Raw genomic sequence first — 20,284 nt, forward strand, 5'->3', positions numbered from 1 at the left:
GGTGCTGTGGGGAAGGGAAGGAGGTAAGATGGGGGGGATAGAGAGGGGGACGAGGGGGAGAGTTATTTGCCTAGAGGGTTGAGGGGCTAGCATAAAAAAAACCCTGATTATCAGAGGAATGAACAAGCAGGAGGTGAAAGACGCTATCAATGGATGCCTCAGTTCCATGGCCAGTTCTCATCAACGGTTCCAACGTGTGAGATTTCGCTTCATCTTGGACGCGAAAAGGGTCTGGTGGGGCCAGAGCTTGGACTGAATTCCACTAGGAAGTCTCAAATAATAATAATAATAATAATAATAATGATAATAATAATAATGATGTTGGTATTTGTTAAGCGCTTACTATGTGCAAAGCACTGTTCTAAGCGCTGGGGTAGATCCAAGGTAATCAGGTTGTACCACGAGGGGCTCAGAGTCTTCATCCCCATTTTACAGAGGAGGGAACTGAGGCCCAGAGAAGTGAAGTGACTTGCCCGAAGTCACCCAGCTGACAAGTGGCGGAGCCGGGATTTGAACCCACGGCCTCTGACTCCAAAGCCCGGGCTCTTGCCACTGAGCCACGCCGCTTCCCTTGCTCGGAGGCCGTGCGGCCCGCTGGAGAGAGCAGGGGCCCGGGGGTTGGGGGACCTGAGTTCTAATCCCCGCTCTGCCACTTCACTGCTGCGTGGCCCTGTGCAATCAATCAATCGAATTTTTTGAATTTTTTTTTGTGGGCAGAGCACTGTACTAAGCGCTTGGGAGAGTTCCATACAACAGAGTTGGTAGGCACGTTTCCTGCCTTGTACTTCCCAAGCGCTTAGTACAGAGCTCTGCACACAGTAAGCGCCCAATAAATACGACTGAATGAATGAATGAATGGAGCTTCCAGTCTAGTCACTCAACTTTGCTGTGCCTCAGTTCCCTCATCCGCAAAAATGCGGATTCATTCATTCATATTTACTGAGCGCTTAAAATGTGTGCAAAGCACTATACAAAGCACACGGGAAAGCACGGTACCTAGTCTCCTACTGAGACTAGGAGCCCCATGTAGGACCTGTACTTCCCAAGCGCTTAGTACAGTGCTCTGCACACAGTAAGCGCTCAATAAATACGATTGATGATGATGATGATGATGACCTTATTATCCTGTATCTGCCCCTGTGCTGAGTACAGTGCTTGGCACAAAGTAAGCACTTAAAGCAGCTTGGCTTAGTGGAAAGAGCCCGGGCTTTGGAGTCAGAGGTCATGGGTTCAAATCCCGGCTCCGCCACTTGTCAGCTGTGTGACTTTGGGCAAGTCCCTTTCATTCATTCATTCATTCAACCGCATTTATTGAGCGCTTCCTGGGTGCAGAGCACTGTACTAAGCGCTTGGGAAGTACAAGTTGGCAACATCTAGAGACGGTCCCTACCCAACAGCAGGCTCACAGTCTAGCAGGCTACCATAGGGCCCAGACTTTTGGCCAAGAACATTCTAGACTGTGAGCCCGCTGTTGGGTAGGGACCGTCTCTATATGTTGCCAACTTGTACTTCTCAAGCGCTTAGTACAGTGCTTTGCACATAGTAAGCGCTCAATAGAAGGGGGAGACAGACAACAAAACAAAACATATTAGCAAGATAAAATAAATAGAATAAATAGGTACAAATAAAATAGAGTAATAAATACATACAAGCATATATACATATCTACAGGTGCTGTGGGAAGGGGAAGGAGGTAAGGCGGGGGGATGGGGAGAGGAAGGAGGGTGCTCACTTCACTTCTCTGTGCCTCAGTTACCTCATCTGTAAAATGGGGATTAGGACTGTGAGCCCACGTGGGACAACCTGATCACCTTGTAACCTTCCCCAGTGCTTAGAACAGTGCTTTGCACATAGTAAGTGCTTAATAAATGACATCATCATCATTATTATTATATTATTATTATTCAAAGCACTAATATAATTATTATTATTCCATGCTCTCTCCTGGGCAGAGGGTTTGACCTTGCTCTTGAGATCTTTCCAAGCACACTACAGTATTCAATTAACACCCACTCCAGCCCCACAGTACTCACAGAAATATCGTCATACTCCACTGCCCGCCTTTAATTTTAATGCTTGTCTCCCCTTCTAGTCTGTTCGTTTCTTTAGGGCAAGGAACATGCCTACCAACTCTTTAGTACTGGACTCCCCCAAGCGCTTCGTACAGTGCTCTGCGCACAACGAGCCCTTGAAAAATACCATTTATTGACTGATGCAGTAGTAAATTACAAAAGAGGAAGACCTGATACTATCAGGAGAGACAAAACACTGTACGATTTAATAAAAAGTCCCCGGGCCAGGGCATACGAAACTTAGGACGACAGAAATAAATTCGGCATTTACAGCATCTGGAGTTATTTATTATTTATTTAAAGAGGGTGATTTTTCATATGACAATCTATTTACGGCCTCTTGAGACCGGCCTTTTAGCCATCCAAAACCACTAAAAAGACTATTCAGCGTGATGGGGGTTTTCTCTGGCATTTATTTTTTAGACTGTTTATAATCAGTGGGAAAGGGCCCACATAACCTTTGTCTCAAATAACTTCAGGCAAATCATTTTCACGGTTTCCACTGGCTTTTGTTCAAAAGGGTGCTTATTTCAAAGGGGTTGAACTTATCTCCTGCAATGTATGTGTTCATGAAAAACACACTCTGCATATGTCAGTACACATTATGATGTTTTATTGTAATTCTTGGTTCTGGCAATATGCCGTGCACGGCAAGATGCAAAAATCAGGCAATTTGTAGGATGCATTTGCCTAGACCTTCCAGGCATCCTAAACAGTAATCACAGAAGAAGCATGGCTCAGTGGAAAAACCCCGGGATTTTGGAGTCAGAGGTCATGGGTTCAAATCCCGGCTCTGCCAATTGTCAGCTGGGTGACTTTGGGCAAGTCACTTCACTTCTCTGACCCTCAGTTACCTCATCTGGAAAATGGGGATAAAGACTGTGAGCACGTCTGTGGGCCAACCTGATCACCTTGTAACCTCCCCAGTGCTCAGAACAGTGCTTTGCACATAGTAAGCGCTTAAAAAATGCCATCATTATTATTAATTAATGAACGATGGAATGAATGAATGGAGCTGAGACCAGGGTCAGAGAGATGTGGGCCAACCTGATCACCTCATTCATTCATTCAAGCGCCTACTATGTGCAAAGCACTGTTCTAAGCGCTGGGGAGGTTACAAGGTGATCAGGTTGTCCCACGGGGGGCTCACAGTCTTAATCCCCATTTTACAGATGAGGTAACTGAGGCAACTGAGGCACAGAGAAGGTAAGTGACTTGCTCGAAGTCACACAGCTGACAAGTGGCAGAGCTGGGATTTGAACCCATCACCTCTAACTCCAAAGCCCATGCTCCTTCCACTGAGCCACACTGCTTCCCCCTGCTAAGAAGCTGTGACAACCGAATGAGGTCCACTATTATCCCAGACTGAACCCCCGTTTTTTTCTCCTCCTCCCAATTCCCCCCCGCCCTACCTCCTTCCCCTCCCCACAGCACCTGTATATATATTTGTACAGATTTATTACTCTATTTTACTTGTCCATATTTACTATTCTATTTATTTTGTTAATGATGTGCATCTAGCTTTATTTCTATTTGTTCTGATGACTTGACACCTGTCCACATGCTTTGTTTTGTTGTCCGTCCCCCTCTTCTAGACTGTGAGCCCGCTGTCGGGTAGGGACCGTCTCTATATGTTGCCAACTTGTACTTCCCAAGCGCTTAGTACAGTGCTCTGCACACAGTAAGCGCTCAATAAATACGATTGATGATGATGATGAATAAATACGATTGAATGAATGAACCAGGGAAGTGGAAACTGAGTGACGGGGTTGTAATCCTCCTTATCTGGTTGTTGCCAAGTAGTATGACCTGAAATTAACCAGAGAAATGGAAACTGAGTGCCGGGATGTAATCCTCACATGCCCTCTCCTTTGGCCCTCGATCAACCGATTATTTATAAAGTGCACAGCCCTGTACTAGATGCTTGGCAGAGTACAATATAATAATGTTGGTAGACCCATTTCCTGCCCACCAGAAGCTTACAGTCTAGAGGGGGACACAGGCATGAATATAAATACATAAGCTATGGATATGAATTGACAGGCTGTGGGGCTGAGGGTGGGGTGAATAAACGGAAAGTGGCCCTCAGGAAGATAAATAAATGCTGCACGCTAATCATCATCATCATTATCATCATCAATCGTATTTATTGAGCGCTTACTGTGTGCAGAGCACTGTACTAAGCGCTTGGGAAGTCCAAGTTGGCAACATATAGAGACAGTCCCTACCCAACAGTGGGCTCACAGTCTAAAAGGGGGAGACAGAGAACAAAACCAAACATACTAACAAAATAAAATAAATAGAATAGATATGTACAAGTAAAATAGAGTAATAAATATGTACAAACATATATATACATGCTTGCATATATAATTAAAGATAATGGCTAAATGACAGAGTACTCTAACATGATACACTATTTGTTAGTTGCAAATCAGGTTTTGAAACCTGTCTCCATGTTTTGTTTCGTTGTCTGTCTCCTCCCTTCTAGACTGTAAGTCTGTTGTTGGGTAAGGACCGTCTCTGTTGCTGATCTGTACTTCCCAAGCGCTTAGTACAGTGCTCTGCACACAGTAAGCGTTCAATAAATATGATTGATTGATTGATTGCTCTGCACACAGTAAGCGCTCAATAAATACGAGAAAGAATGACTGAAATCAGAGGCTTTTGAAAGCTCCTAAATCCCTTCAGGCCATCGGAGAAAAAGAAAGGCCTAATGGATCTTCTAGACTGTGAGCCCGCTGTTGGGTAGGGACCGTCTCTATATGTTGCCAACTTGGACTTCCCAAGCGCTTAGTACAGTGCTCTGCACACAGAAAGTGCTCAATAAATACGACTGAATGAATGAATAGCGTCCGGGCCTGGGAGCCACTAGGGCCTGGGTTCTAATCCCAGCTCCGCCACTTGTCTGCTGTGTGGCCTGGGGCAAGTCACTTCACTGGGCCTCAGTGACCTCACCTGGAAAATGGGGATTAAGATGATGAGGGTATTTGTTAAGCGCTTACCACGTGCAAAGCACTGTTCTGAGCGCTGGACTGGGAGCCCCAGGTGAGACAGGGGATGGGTCCAAGCTAATTTGCTTATAACCACGCCAACGCGTAGTACAGTGCCTGGCACATAGTAAGTGCTTAACAAATTCCACGACTATCATCATCAAGATTACTCTCTAAACTACTTCCCCTCGTGTCCGGACGATCCACCAACTAGCTTCCCACGCAGGATCTGACCCGGTGTGTTTAAAATGCACGTTGTCCGGATTTACCTCTCAAGAAAAACCTTTTATTTTACATTTACCTTTACCTTTTATTGACATTTACCTTTATTTTACATTTACCCATTGGCACGGATGAGAAAATAAGTTGCTCTCCAACAGGAATTCCTTCCCACTGAAGGCACCCTCGCTCCTCTCCCACCACCACCCAGCCCTCCCATTCTTGGCTCTTCTAACACGCTTAGTACAGTGCTTTGCACACAGTACATGCTCAATAATCCCCCTTTTCCCCAGATTGAGCCCCCTTTTTCCTCTCCTCCTTCCCCTCCCCACAGCACCTGTATATATGTTTGTACAGATTTATTACTCTGTTTATTGTACTTGTACATATTTACTATTCTATTTATTTTGTTAATGATGTGCATTTGAGAAGCAGCGTGGCTCAGTGGAAAGAGCCCGGGCTTTGGAGTCGGAGGTCATGGCTTCAAATCCCAGCTCTGCCAATTGTCAGCTGTGTGGCTTTGGGCAAGTCAACTAACTTCTCTGTGCCTCAGTTCCCTCATCTGTAAAATGGGGATTAAGACTGTGAGCCCCCCTGTGGGACAACCGGATCACCTTGTAACCTCCCCGGCGCTTAGAACAGTGCTTTGCACATAGTAAGTGCTTAATAAATGCCATCATTATTATTTAACTTTAATTCTATTTGTTCTGACGACTTGACACCCGTCCATATGTTTTGTTTTGTTGTCTGTCTCCCCCTTCTAGACTGTGAGCCCGTTGCTGGGTAGGGACCGTCTCTATATGTTGCCGACTTGTACTTCCCAAGTGCTTAGTACAGTGCTCTGCACACAGTAAGCGCTCAATAAATACGATTGAATGAATAAATACGATTAATAATACGAACACCAACCTACTCACTGTACCTCAGTCTCATCTCTCTCCTTCTCCCCCCTCGCTTCCCGCCTGCTTCCTATAGGGCAGAACACTACCCTCCCCATGTTCAAAGGCCTAATAAAACTACATCTCCTCCAGGAAGCTTTCCGGGACTCATCTCATTAGCCTCCCTACTGCATCAACCGCACATCTGCTAATGTCCTCTAAGCATCCAAGCGCTTAGTACAGTGCTCTGCACACAGTAAGCACTCAATAAATACAATTGAATGAATTTAGCACGGAGAAGCAGCACGGCCAGCGGCAAGAGCCCAGGCCTGGGACTCAGAGGACCTGGGTTCTAATCCCAGCTCCGCCGCTTGTCTGCTGTGTGACCTTGGGCAAGTCACTTCACTTCTCCGCGCCTCTGCTCCTCATCCGGAAAATGGGGATTAAGACTGTGAGCCCCACGTGGGAGAACCTCATGTGTAGCTCCTGCTGCTAATGCCTTTTCTTAGAGACGCAGTGTGGCTTAGTGGAAAGGGCACGGGCTCGGGGGCCAGAGGACGTGAGTTCTAATCCCGGCTCCGCCACCTGTCTGTGAGACCCTGGGCAAGTCACTTCTCTGTGCCTCAGTTACCTCATCTGTAAAATGGGGATTAAGACTGCGAGTCCCAGGTGGGACAACCTGATTAGCTTGTATCCACCCCGGCACTTGAGAGTTCTTGGCACATAGTAAGAGCTTAACAAATATAATTATTATTATTACAGTGCCCTGCATAGGGGACGCAATCAATAAATACCACTGATGGACTGATCCCATTAATCTCGCTCTGCCTTAGGTAATTTGGCATTTAGAGTTTTAGACTGTGAGCCCACTGTTGGGTAGGGACTGTCTCTATATGTTGCCAATTTGTACTTCCCAAGCGCTTAGTACAGTGCTCTGCACATAGTAAGCGCTCAATAAATACGATTGATGATGATTTAGAGTTTAGCCGCCAAGCCTATAAACAAACGGCCAAAATGAAAACTTCTCAATCTTAGCCCTTCAAAAAGAACTCAGGAAAAAAGTACGCTGGAAGTACCAGAGGTATCTGAAGATGGAAAGCAGCGTGGCTCAATGGAAAGAGCGTGGGCTTTGGAGTCACAGGTCATGGGTTCAAATCCCAGCTCTGCCAATTGTCAGCTGTGTGGCAAGTTTGGGCAAGTCCCTTAACTTCTCTGTGCCTCAGTTACCTCATCTGTCAAATGGGGATGAAGACTGTGAGCCCCTCATGGGAAAACCTGATCACCTTGCAACCTCCCCAGCACTTAGAACAGTGCTTTGCATGTAGTAAGCGCTTAGTAAATGCCATTATTATTATTATTATTATTATTATTATTATTATTAAGTAACTGGACGAGACACCAAGCTGTCAGGGCAAAACAATCAAAGAAAGTCCTTTCCCCTGGTATTGAAATCAGCCTGCTGCTGCTTCCTTAGAAGTCAGAGAAGCTGGGAAAAGCCAGACGAAAAGCAGAGGATACAAAGGCTTAGAAGAGTGCTTTGCATGTAGTAAGCGCTTAGTAAATGCCATTATTATTATTATTATTATTATTATTATTATTATTATTATTAACTGGCCGAGACACCGAGCTGTCAGGGCAAAACAATCAAAGAAAGTCCTTTCCCCCGGTATTGAAATCAGCCTGCTGCTCCTTCCTTAGAAGCCAGAGAAGCTGGGAAAAGCTAGACGAAAAGCAGAGGATACAAAGGCTTAGAACAGTGCTTTGCACGTAGTAAGCCCTTAGTAAATGCCATCATTATTATTATTATTATTATTAACTGGCCGAGACACCGAGCTGTCAGGGCAAAACAATCAAAGAAAGTCGTTTCCCCCGGTATTGAAATCAGCCTGCTGCTGCTTCCTTAGAAGCCAGAGAAGCTGGGAAAAACTAGACGAGAAGCAGAGGATACAAAGGACATTCATTCACTCATTCAATCGTATTTATTGAGTGCTTACTGTGTGCAGAGCACTGTACTAAGCGCTTGGGAAGTAATAATAATAATAATGGAATTTATGAAGTGCTTACTATGTGCAGAGCACTGTTCTACAAGTTGGCAACACATAGAGACGGTCCCTACCCAACAACGGGCTCACAGTCTAGAAGGGGGAGACAGACAACAAAACAAAACACGTGGAGAGGTGTCAAGTCGCCAGAAGACATAAAAATAAAGCTAGATTCACATCATTAACAATGCCACGGAGTCGATCAATGGTATTTATTGTGCGCTTACAGTGTGCGGAGCCCCGTACTAAGCGTTTGGGAGAGGACAATATCACAACAGACGCCGCCCCCGTGAGCTGTGAATGCAGCCCTGCCACCTCTGACTTGCCGAGGAAACATCGAGTGATAACCGACATTACAGCTCATTTATTCTGGCATTTAGGTAATGAAGAAAAGCTTCCAGCCGTGGAATTAATTGGAAAACGTATGGACGGTGCAGGGGAGAAACAGGCTTCCAAGAGGTGTATCGAAGCAAACCTTCAAGTTGGTCGCCACAATCCTTGCACTGTTGTGGATAAAAACGAGTACTATATAGGAGCTTATGGAATAAGCCTTCACGGTGCTGGATTCAGACTTTGCGATACTGTAGCCTGAAAACACCTAGGAAAATCACCGGAAAATACTCTGTCCTGGACTAGGCGGACCCAAGTGAGAGGGAACTAACACCAAATCGAGCGTTGCATTCAGTCGGTCGGCCAATCGTATTTTGGGGGCGCTTAATGTGTGCACAGCACTGTACTAAGCGCTTGGGAGAGCGCACAACGATAATAAAGCCCCAGGGCGGTCTAGTGACAGGAACGTTGCCCCTCTTCCTCCGAATTAATGGCATTTATCGAGCACTTACCGTGTGCGGACTACTGTAATAAGCACTTGAAGAGCTCAAAGCAAGAGTTGGCAGATCCCTGTCTTCAAGGAGCTTACAGTCCCCCGTCCTCCATCACAGGGGAGAAGACTCTATCGCCACCTAATAATAATAATAATAATATTAATAATTACGGCACTTGTTAAGCGCGCACTATCTGCCAAGCACTGTTCTAAGCATTGGGGAGATACAAGTTAATCAGGTTGGACACAATCCCTGCCCCGTATGGGGCTCACGCTCTTATCCCCACTTTCCCAGTGAGGGAACTGAGGCCCAGGACTGTGAGCCCGCTGTTGGGTAGGGACCGTCTCTATACGTTGCCAACTTGTACTTCCCAAGCGCTTAGTACAGTGCTCTGCACACAGTAAGCGCTCAATAAATACGACTGAATGAATGAATGAAATGAAGTGACTTGCTCATGGTCACCCAGCAGACGGGCCCGGGCTCTATTCGCTAAGCCACGTTGCTTCTCGGCTGGAGCAACGGAGGCAGTGCGGGGGAAACCCCGCTCGATCAATCGCATTTACTGAGCGCACACTCTGTGCAGAGCACTGTAATAATAATAGTACATAATAATAATAATAATAGTAAGCGCTTAGTACAGTGCTCTGCATGTAGTAAGCGCTCAATAAAAACGATTGATGATAATAATAGTAATAATAATTATTACTATGGTATTTGTTAAGTACTCACTATGTGCCAGGCATTGTACTAAGCGCTGGGGTGGATACAGCCTAATCAGGTTGGACTCAGTCTTTGGTTCATGTGGGGCTCAATCCCATTTTACAGATGAGGTAACATTCATTCATTCAATCATATTTATTGAGCGCTTACTGTGTGCAGAGCACTGTACTAAGTACTTGGAAAGTCCAAGTTGGAGGCACAGGGAAGTAAAGTAACTTGCCCAAGGTCACACAGCAGACAAGTGGCGGAGCTGGGATTAGAACCCATGACCCTCTAACTCCCAAGCCCGGGCTCTACCCCACTACACTCTGCTGCTTTGCTGTACTAAGCACTTGGGAGAGTAGGACCCAATAAAATAAAATAAGGCACATATTCCCCAGCCCCTCTCCAAGGCCTGTCGGAAGGCGGCCGATTACGGGGCAGCCCCTTCCCCCTATTTCCTTCCCGGTCACCCAGAGGGGAAGACCATGGAAGACCATGGAGAAGCAGCGTGGCTTGGTGGGAAAGGGCCCGGGCTTTGGCGTCAGAGGTCATGGGTTCAAATCCCGGCGCTGCCAGCTGTGTGACTTGGGGCAAGACACTTCCCTTCCCCACAGCACCTGTATATATGTTTGTACATATTAAGTGCTTAGTACAGTGCTCTGCACACAGTAAGCGCTCAATAAATACGATTGATTGATTGATTGACTATGGTCGCAGGGGCAGAGCACGCCAAAATAAAATCGCTCAGTCCTGGCAGGGACAATGTTGGGAAGTTTGGGACTTGGAGCTGGGACTGAGGGATGGGAAGCCTGAAGGTTACTTCCCCAGCTATAATTTTTTGCTCCTTTTTTCCTTCCCTTTATAGATCCCCCCATCCTTCAAAGCCTTACAGAAGACACATCTCCTCCAAGAGGCTTTCCCTGACTAAACTTCCCTTTTCTCTTCTTCCACTCCCTTCTGCGTCACCCTGACTCCCTTTATTCCCTCCCCCTCTCCCAGCCCCACGGCACACATGTCCACATCTCTCATTTATTTCTATTAATGTCTGTTTCCACCCCTCTACGGTGATGATGATGGCATTTATTAAGCGCTTACTATATGCAAGGCACTGTTCTAAGCGCTGGGGAGGTTACAAGGTGGCCAGGTTGCCCCACAGGGGGCTCACAGTCTTCATCCCCATTTTACAGATGAGGTAACTGAGGCACAGATAGGTTTAGTGACTTGCCCGAAGTCACACAGCTGACAATTGGCGGAGCCGGGATTTGAACCCGTGGCCTCTGACTCCAAAGCCTGGGCTCTTTCCACTGAGCTACGCTGCTTCTCTAGACTGTAAGCTCGTTGTGGGCAGGTAATCTGTCCATTTATTGTTGTACTCTACTCTCCCAAGCACTTAGAACTGTGCTCTGCACATGGTAAGCGCTCAATAAATCAGAGTGTTTCACATATAGTAAGTGCTTAAATGCCATTATTATTATTATTATTCAATGAATGAATCAATGTCAAGGATATTGTCTGACACAATATCCGTGAACCTATCCCCAGGGCGTGAACAACGTTCTGCACAAAGTACTGAACGAATGTCAAATAAAAAAAAATACTCGCAATGGCTCTGGAATGACATAAAAGTCCTTAGGCTCCCAATAAAATGCACAATTAAATGTGGTTGCTGTTAATTTGTAATACTTTATTGCATCCCAGACTGAGCCCCTTCCTTCCTCTCCCCATCGTCCCCCTCTCCATCCCCCCCATCTTACCTCCTTCCCTTCCCCACCGCACCTGTATATATGGATATATGTTTGTACATATTTTTTACTCTATTTATTTATTTATTTTATTTGTACATATCTATTCTATTTATTTTATTTTGTTAGTATGTTTGGTTTTGTTCTCTGTCTCCCCCTTTTAGACTGTGAGCCCACTGTTGGGTAGGGACTGTCTCTACATGTTGCCAATTTGTACTTCCCAAGCGCTTAGTACAGTGCTCTGCACATAGTAAGCGCTCAATAAATACGATTGATGATGATGATCTTATTTACAATAATAATAATGACGGCATTTGTTAAGCGCTTACTACGGGCAAAGCACTGTTCTAAGCGCTGGGGAGAATACAGGGTAATCAGTTTGTCCCACGTGGGGCTCACAGTCTTCACCCCCATTTTGCAGATGAGGTAACTGAGGCACAGAGAAGTTAAGTGACTTGCCCAAAGTCACACAGCTGACAACTGGCAGAGCCAGAATTTCAACCCATGACCTCTGACTCTCAAGCCCGTGCTCTTTCCATTGAGCCACACTGCAATTAAACTGCTCTACATTAAAAATGCTGCTCATTCTCTCCCAAGTGCTTAGCACAGGACTTTGCACAGAGTAAGCACTCAATAAATAAAACTGAATGAATAACAGTAATACTGATGGCATCTGTTAAGCACTTACTATGTGCCAAGCACCGTTCTAAGCATTGGGGTAGATACAAGGTAATCAGGTTGTCTGTCAAGGGGCTCACAGTCTTCATCCCCATTTGACAGATGAGGTAACTGAGGTACAGAGAAGTGACTTGCCCCAAGTCACACAGCTGACAAGTGGCGGAGCCAGGATTAGAACCCATGACCTCTGACTCCAAAGCCCGGGCTCTTTCCACTAAGCCACGCTGCTTCTCATGAATAATAAAAATAATAATAATAATGGCATTTGTTAAGCACTTACTATGTGCAAAGCACTGTTCTAAGAGCTGGGGGGGATACAATGTGATCAAGTTGTCCCACGTGGGGCTCACAGTCTTAATCCCCATTTTTACAGGTGAGGTAACTGAGGCTCAGAGAAGTTAAGTGACTTGCCCAAGGTCACACAGCAGACTTGTGGTGGAGCCGGGATTCGAACCCATGACCTCTGACTCCAAAGCCCGGGCTCTTTCCACTGAGCCACGCTCAGAACAAATAGAATACTGCCCAAAATGTGTGCATAACCAGACTGGTCCCGATTGTAGGCTTGTCTGCTTGTTACGGGCAGGGAACATGTCTAATTCATTCATTCAATCGTATTTATTGAGCGCTTACTGTGTGCAGAGCACTGTACTAAGCGCTTGGGAAGTACAAGTCGGACATATAGAGACGGGTCCTTCCCAACAACGGGCTCACAGTCTAGAAGGGGGAGACGGACAACAAAACATGTAGACAGGTGTCAAAATCGTCAGAACAAATAGAATTAAAGCTATATGCACATCATTAACAAAATAAAAAGAATAGTAAATATGTACTAAACGTTTTCCAATGGCTGTTAACACTGTCCAAATATTTCCTAACACAGTGTTGTAATGACCCAGCCAAGAGGAAAAAGCCTCAGTTGTATTTTCAACACAGTCTTCTAGATGTCTCTTAAATATCTGATTCTGTTGTACTCTCCCAAGTGCTTAGTACAGTGCTCTGCACATACTATGTGCTCAATAAATAAGACCAACTGTCTCTGCCCTCTGCTTTTTTTTGAGTTTTTATTAGAAGCAGCGTGGCTCTGTGGAAAAAGCCCGGGCTTTGGAGTCAGAGGTCATGGGTTCAAATCCCAGCTCCGCCAATTGTCAGCTGTGTGGCTTTGGGCAAGTCACCCAACTTCTCTGTGCCTCACTTCCCTCATCTGTAAAATGGGGATGAAGACTGTGAGCCCCCAGTCGCACAACCTGATCACCTTGTAACCTCCCCAGTGCTTAGAACAGTGCTTTGCACAGAGTGAGTGTTTAATAAATGCCTTCATTATAAGCGCTTAGTACAGTGCTCTGCACATAGTAAGCGCTCAATAAATACGATTGATGATGATTTGGCATAACAGAAGCTGTTGCAATGAAATCTACATTGTAGAGCGTCCCATCCCACCCCCTCCAGGGAAAAAAACTGGAAAGGGAGGGTCTCCCCTCCCCTAAAGACTGCAAAATCCCGGGTTTGGGAGTCAGGTCATGGGTTCTAATCCCGGCTCCACTACTTGTCAGCTGTGTGACTTTGGGCAAGTCACTTCACTTCTCTGGGCCTCAGTTACCTCATCTATAAATGGAGATTAAGACTGCGAGCCCACGTGGGACAACCTGATTTCCCTGTATCTACCCCAGCGCTTAGAACAGTGCTTGGCACAGAGTAATCCATACTTCATGCTGCTGCCCGGACTGTCTGTCCAGAAACGCTCTGGGCATGTTACTCCCCTCCTCAAAAATCTCCAGTGGCTACCAACCAACCTACGCATCAGGCAGAAACTCCTCACCCTGGGCTTCCAGGCTGTCCATCCCCTCGCCCCCTCCTACCTCACCTCCCTTCTCTCCTTCTCCAGCCCAGCCTGCACTCTCTGCTCCTCTGCCGCTCACCTCCTCACCGTACCTCGTTCTCGCCTGTCCCGCCATCGACTCCCGGCCCACGTCCTCCCCCGGGCCTGGAATGCCCTCCCTCTGCCCATCTGCCAAGCTAGCACTCTTCCTCCCTTCAAATCCGTACTGAAAGCTCACCTCCTCCAGGAGGCCTTCCCACACTGAGCCCCTTCCTTCCTCTCCTCCTCATCCCCCTCTCCATCCTCCCCATCTTACCTCCTTCCCTTCCCCACAGCACCTGTATATATGTACGTATGCTTGTACATATTTATTACTCTATTTAACTCGTACATATCTATTCTATTTATTTTATTTTGTTAGTATGTTTGGTTTTGTTCTCTGTCTCCCCCTTCTAGACTGTGAGCCCACTGTTGGGTAGGGACTGTCTCTATATGTTGCCAACTTGTACTTCCCAAGCTGCTTAGTACAGTGCTCTGCACACAGTAAGCGCTCAATAAATACGATTGATGATGATTTATTACTCTATTTATTTTACTCGTACATATCTATTCTATTTATTTTATTTGGTTAATACGTTTGGTTTTGTTCTCTGTCTCCCCCTTCTAGACTGGGAGCCCACTGTTGGGTAGGGACCATCTCTCTATGCTGCCAACTAGTACTTCCCAAGCGCTTAGTACAGTGCTCTGCACACAGTAAGCGCTCAATAAATACGATTGATGATGATTTATTACTCTATTTATTTTACTCGTACATATCTACTCTATTTTATTTGGTTAATATGTTTGGTTTTGTTCTCTGTCTCCCCCTTCTAGACTGGGAGCCCACTGTTGGGTAGGGACCGTCTCTCTCTGCTGCCAACTAGTACTTCCCAAGTGCTTAGTACAGTGCTCTGCACACAGTAAGCGCTCAATAAATACGATTGATGATGATTCATTACTCTATTTATTTTACTCGTACATATCTATTCTATTTATTTTATTTGGTTAATACGTTTGGTTTCGTTCTCTGTCTCCCCCTTCTAGACTGGGAGCCCACTGTTGGGTAGGGACCGTCTCCCTATGCTGCCAACTTGTACTTCCCAAGCGTTTAGTACAGTGCTCTGCACACAGTAAATAAATAGAGTAATAAATATGTACAAATGTACGCAAGGGCTGTGGGGAGGGGAAGGGGGTAGGGGAGAGGGAGGGAGATTTCAGCTCCTGTCCTCCGGGATTGGGAAGATCCCAGCCTATCAGTGTCTGACAAATTGCCTACCTGGGTTTGGGGCGGGCAGGGCCCGAGCACACCTGGGTTCCCTTCCTCGCCCATTTCCCTTCCCTTGGGGGCAAGGAACATCTCTGCCAACTCTGTTGCGTACTCTCCCGGGCGCTTACTACACTGCTCTGCACATAGTAAGCGCTCAAGGAATACCTTGGATTGATTGCATGCTCTCTCAAGTGTTTAAGAAGCACCCAATACATTCAATTGACGGATAAGGTTCTTAGTAAAGCGCTCTGCACACAGGAAACAATCAGTGCCATTGATTGTGCACTCTCCCAAACGTTTAGTACAGTGCTCTGCACATATTAAGCGCTCAACACCCCTGATGGACAGCAAAGTCCCCCAAATGCTTAGTACAGCGCTCTGCACACAGTAAGCGCTCAAGGAATACCTTGGATTGATTGCATACTCTCTAAAGTGTTTAAGGAGCACCCAATACATTCAATTGACGGATAAGGTACTTAGTAAAGCACTCTGCACACAGGAAACAATCAGTGCCATTGATTGTGTGCTCTCCCAAACGTTTAGTACAGTGCTCTACACATATTAAGCGCTCAACACCCCTGATTGACAGCAAAGTCCCCCAAATGCTTAGTACAGTGCTCTGCATACAGTAAGTGCTCAATAAACCCCACTGATAGAAAGATTGTGTACTCAATAAACCCCACTGAAAGATTTACTCTCCCAAACGTTTAGTACAGTGTTTTGCACACAGTAAACGCTCAACACCACTGATTGAAAGACTGATGGCGTGCTTTCCCCAAATGCTTTGTACAGTGCTCTGCACACAGTAAGCACTCAATAAACCCCACTGATGGAGAGATGGTGTACTCTCCCAAACGTTTAGTACAGTGCTCTGCACACAGGAAGTGCTCAACACCCGATTGACAGCAAAATCCCCCAAATGCTTAGTACGGCGCTCTGCACACAGTAAGCGCTCAACACCCCCGATTGACAGCAAAGTCCCCCAAATGCTTAGTACAGTGCTCTACACAAAGCACTCAAAAACCCCCACTGATGGAAAGATTGACTGTGTACTCTCCCAAACGTTTAGCACAGTGCTTTGCACACAGTAAACGCTCAACACCACTGATTGAAAGACTGACAGCGTGCTTTCCCCAAATGCTTAGTACAGGGCTCTGCACACAGTAAGCACTCAATAAACCCCACTGATGGAAAGATGGTGTACTCTCCCAAACGTTTAGTACAGTGTTCTGCACACAGTAAGCGCTCAACACCCCTGATTGACAGCAGTCCCCCAAATGCTTAGTACGGTGCTCTACACAGAGAAAGCGCTCAATAAACCCCACTGATGGAAAGATTGATTGTGTACTCTCCCAAGCGTTTAGTACAGCGCTCTGCACACAGTAAGAGCTCAACACCCCTGATTGACAGCAAAGCCTCCCAAATGCTCAGTGGAGCGCTCTGTACCCAGTAGGCGCTCAATAAACCCCACTGATGGAAAGATGGAGAGCGTATTCCCACAAGCGCTCATTCCAGTGCTCTGCACGTAGTAAGCGCTCAACAGCATTGATTGAAAGGTTGATGGTGTCCACCTTGGCCCAGGGGCTGAGTCGGGCGCTGTGCAGTGTGTCCTCCCCCCGCCCCTCCCCCTCCGCCGCGCAGCCCTTAGCACAGTGCTCTGCGCCCCCGGGAAGCACTCCAGCGCTGCTGCTCATACCGCCCAACGACCCCCGGGGACCCACGGAGAGGGAGAGGGAGAGGGAGACGGAGAGGGAAGGAAAGAAAAGGAAACGGGGGGCAAGGACAAGGAGGGGCAAGGAAAGGGGGGGAAGGAAGGGGGCAGGAAAAGGGGGGCCGGGAAAGGGAGGAGGGAGAAGGGGGCAGGAAAAGGGGGAGCAGGAAAAGGGGGAGCAGGAAAAGGGGGGAAAGGGGGCAAGAAAAGGGAGGCCAAAAAGGGGGGCAGGACAAAGAAGGGGGCAGGAAAAGGGGGGAAAGACAGGGGGCAGGAAAAGGGAGGCCAAAAAGGGGGGCAGGACAAGAGGGGGCAGGACAAAGAAGGGGGCAGGAAAAGGGGGAGCAGGAAAAGGGGGGAAAGAAAGGGGGCAGGAAAAGGGGGGCAGGACAAGGGGGGAGGAAAAGGGGAGGGGAAAAGAGGGGAGGAAAAGGGGGGAGGAAAAGGGGAGGGGAAAAGAGGGGAGGAAAAGGGGGAACAGGAAAAGGGGGAGCAGGAAAAGGGGGGAGAAAAGGGGGAGCAGGAAAAGGGGGGAAAGAAAGGGGGAAGGAAAGGGAGGCAGGACAAGGGGGTAGGTCAAGGGGGGCAGGACAAGGGGGGGCAGGACAAAAGGGGGAGCAGGAAAAGGGGGGCAGAAAAAGGGAGGGCAGGAAAGGGGGGCAGGACAAGAAGGGGAGCAGGAAAAGGGGGGGCAAACAAGGGGGTGAGGAGAAAGGGGGAGGGGAGCAGAGGGGAGAGGGAGCGGTGGGGTCCGGGTGTGGCACCATCCTCCTCCACCCTCCAGCCTCCTCCAGCCTCCTCCTCGGGCCGCTCACCTAGGGCGCCGCCCGCCGGCCTAGGGCCTCTTCGGCCCCCTCGGCCCCCTCGGCCCCGCCGCCCGCACGGCTATCGCGAGAACACGTGGGAACCCCACTGGGCGGGGGGGGGGGAGGGAGAGAGAGAGAGCGAGCGAGAGAGCCCACAGGATCTCGCGATACTTCGCCTCAGCGCGACACCAGGGTGGCCCGCGCGGCCGAGGCGGGGAGGGGGGGGGGGGGCCCGAGGGAGGGACCACGTGACCGGGGGGGGTGAGTGCTCGGTCACTCATTCAGTCATTCAGTCATTCAGTCATTCATTCGTTCGTTTGTGCTCTGCACACAGTTAGCGCTCAATAAACACGATTGATTGATTGATTTGTTCACTCCTTCGTTCATTCATTCGTTCATTCCTTCCCTCGTCCATTCGTTCAGTCCTTCGTTCATTCATTCATTCGTTCATTCATTCTTTCGTTCATTTGTTCCTTCCTTCATACATTCATTCATTCGTTCCTTCGTTCGTTCATTCATTCATTCGTTCGCTCATTCGTTCCTTCGTTCGCCCATTCATTCGTTCATTCGTTCATTCCTTAGTTCATTCACTCATTAGTTCGTTCATTCATTCGTTCATTCATTCCTTCATTCGTACATTCATTGGCTCATTTATTCATTCATTCGTTCATTTGTTCCTTCATTCGTACATTCATTCATTCGTTCATTCAATCATTCGTTCATTCATTCATTCGTTCGCTCATTCGTTCCTTCGTTCGCACATTCATTCATTCATTCCTTCATTCGTACATTCATTGGCTCATTTATTCATTCATTCGTTCATTTGTTCCTTCATTCGTACATTCATTCGTCCGTTCATTCAATCGTTCGTTCATTCATTCATTCGTTCGCTCATTCGTTCCTTCGTTTGCACATTCATTCATTCATTCATTCGTTCATTCCTTAGTTCATTCATTCATTAGTTCATTCATTCCTTCATTCGTACATTCATTTGCTCACTCATTCATTCGTTCATCCATACATTCATTTGCTCATTCATTCATTCATTCGTTCATTCATTCCTTCATTCGTACATTCATTTGCTCACTCATTCATTCATTCTCTTATTCATTCATTCCTTCGTTCATTCCTACCTTCGTTCATTCGTTCATTCCTTCGTTCATTCATTCATTAATTCGTTCGTTCACTCATTCCTTCCTTCCTTCCTTCATTCATTCGTTCGTTCATTCGTTCGTTCATTCATTCACACATTCATTCATCCCTCCATTCCTCAGTTCATTCAATCATTAGTTCATTCCTTCATTCGTACATTCATTCTCTAAATCGTTCATTCATTCATTCCCTAAATCATTCATTCGTACGTTCATTCATTCGGTTCAAATCCCGGCTCCTCCAATTTCCACCTGTGTGACTTTGGGCAAGCCACTTCACGTCTCTGGGCCTCAGTTACCTCATCTGTAAAATGGGGATGAAGACTGTGAGCCTCCCCCCCCCCCCCCACCATGGGACAACCTGATCACCTTGTCACCTCCCCAGCGCTTAGAACAGTGCTTTGCACATAGTAAGCGCTTAATAAAATGCCATCATTCAATCGTATTTATTGAGCGCTTACTGTGTGCAGAGCACTGTACTAAGCGCTTGGGAAGTCCAAGTTGGCAACATATAGAGACGGTCCCTACCCAACAGTGAGCTCACAGTCATTATTATCCGTTCCCTCATTCATTCATTAGTTCCTTCATTCATTCATCCGTTCATAATAACAATGATGGCATTTATTAAATGCTTACTACGTGCAAAGCACTGTTCTAAGTGCTGGGGAGGTTACAAGGTGACCAGGTTGTCTCACAGTCTTCACTCCTAGACTGTGAGCCCACTGTTGGGTAAGGACCGTCTCTATATGTTGCCAACTTGTACTTCCCAAGCGCTTAGTACAGTGCTCTGCACACAGTAAGCGCTCAATAAATACGATTGAATGAATCCCCATTTTACAGATGAGGTAACAGGCCCAGAGAAGTTAAGTGACCTGCCCAAAGTCACACAGCAGACAAGTGACCAAGCCGGCATTAGAACCCAGTAGAAGAGCATCAAGAAGCAGCGTGGCTCAATGGAAAGAGCCCGGGCTTTGGAGTCAGAGGTCAGGGGTTCGAATCCCAGCTCTGCCAATTGTCCGCTGTGTGACTTTGGGCCAGTCACTTAACTTCTCCGTGCCTCAGTTACCTCATCTGTAAAATGGGGATGTGAGCCCCATGTGGGACAATCTGATCACCTTGTATCTTCCCCAGTGCTTAGAACAGTGCTTTGCACCTGGTAAGCGCTTAACAAATGCCATCGTTATTATTATTAAGATGAGGTAGGAGAGAGCAAGGTGACGGACTGCTTTAAAGCCAATGGTGAGGCGTTTTGGTTAGTTATGGAGGTGGATGGGCAACCACTGGAGTTTTCTGAGGAGCCCGGAGACGTGACCTGATCGTTTTTGTAGAAAAATGATACAGGCC

General features: G+C 47.0%; 1 protein-coding gene across 1 annotated transcript in view; it reads right to left on the minus strand.

Annotated features, from left to right (window-relative positions):
• ERGIC2 (ERGIC and golgi 2) overlaps window positions 1-17,881 on the minus strand; it is a 66,899-nt gene extending 49,018 nt beyond the window's left edge. Inside the window, exons 1-2 of the mRNA XM_038740856.1 lie at window positions 17,799-17,881; window positions 9,047-9,166 (exon numbers count right to left, since the gene is read on the minus strand). The gene's annotated coding sequence lies outside the window, so the exon portion shown is untranslated. The remainder of the gene's footprint in view (window positions 1-9,046; window positions 9,167-17,798) is intronic.
• Between the last annotated feature and the right edge of the window lie 2,403 nt (window positions 17,882-20,284).

Source organism: Tachyglossus aculeatus, chromosome 2, assembly GCF_015852505.1.
Source record: "Tachyglossus aculeatus isolate mTacAcu1 chromosome 2, mTacAcu1.pri, whole genome shotgun sequence".
In the NCBI taxonomy this organism is placed as follows: domain Eukaryota; kingdom Metazoa; phylum Chordata; class Mammalia; order Monotremata; family Tachyglossidae; genus Tachyglossus; species Tachyglossus aculeatus.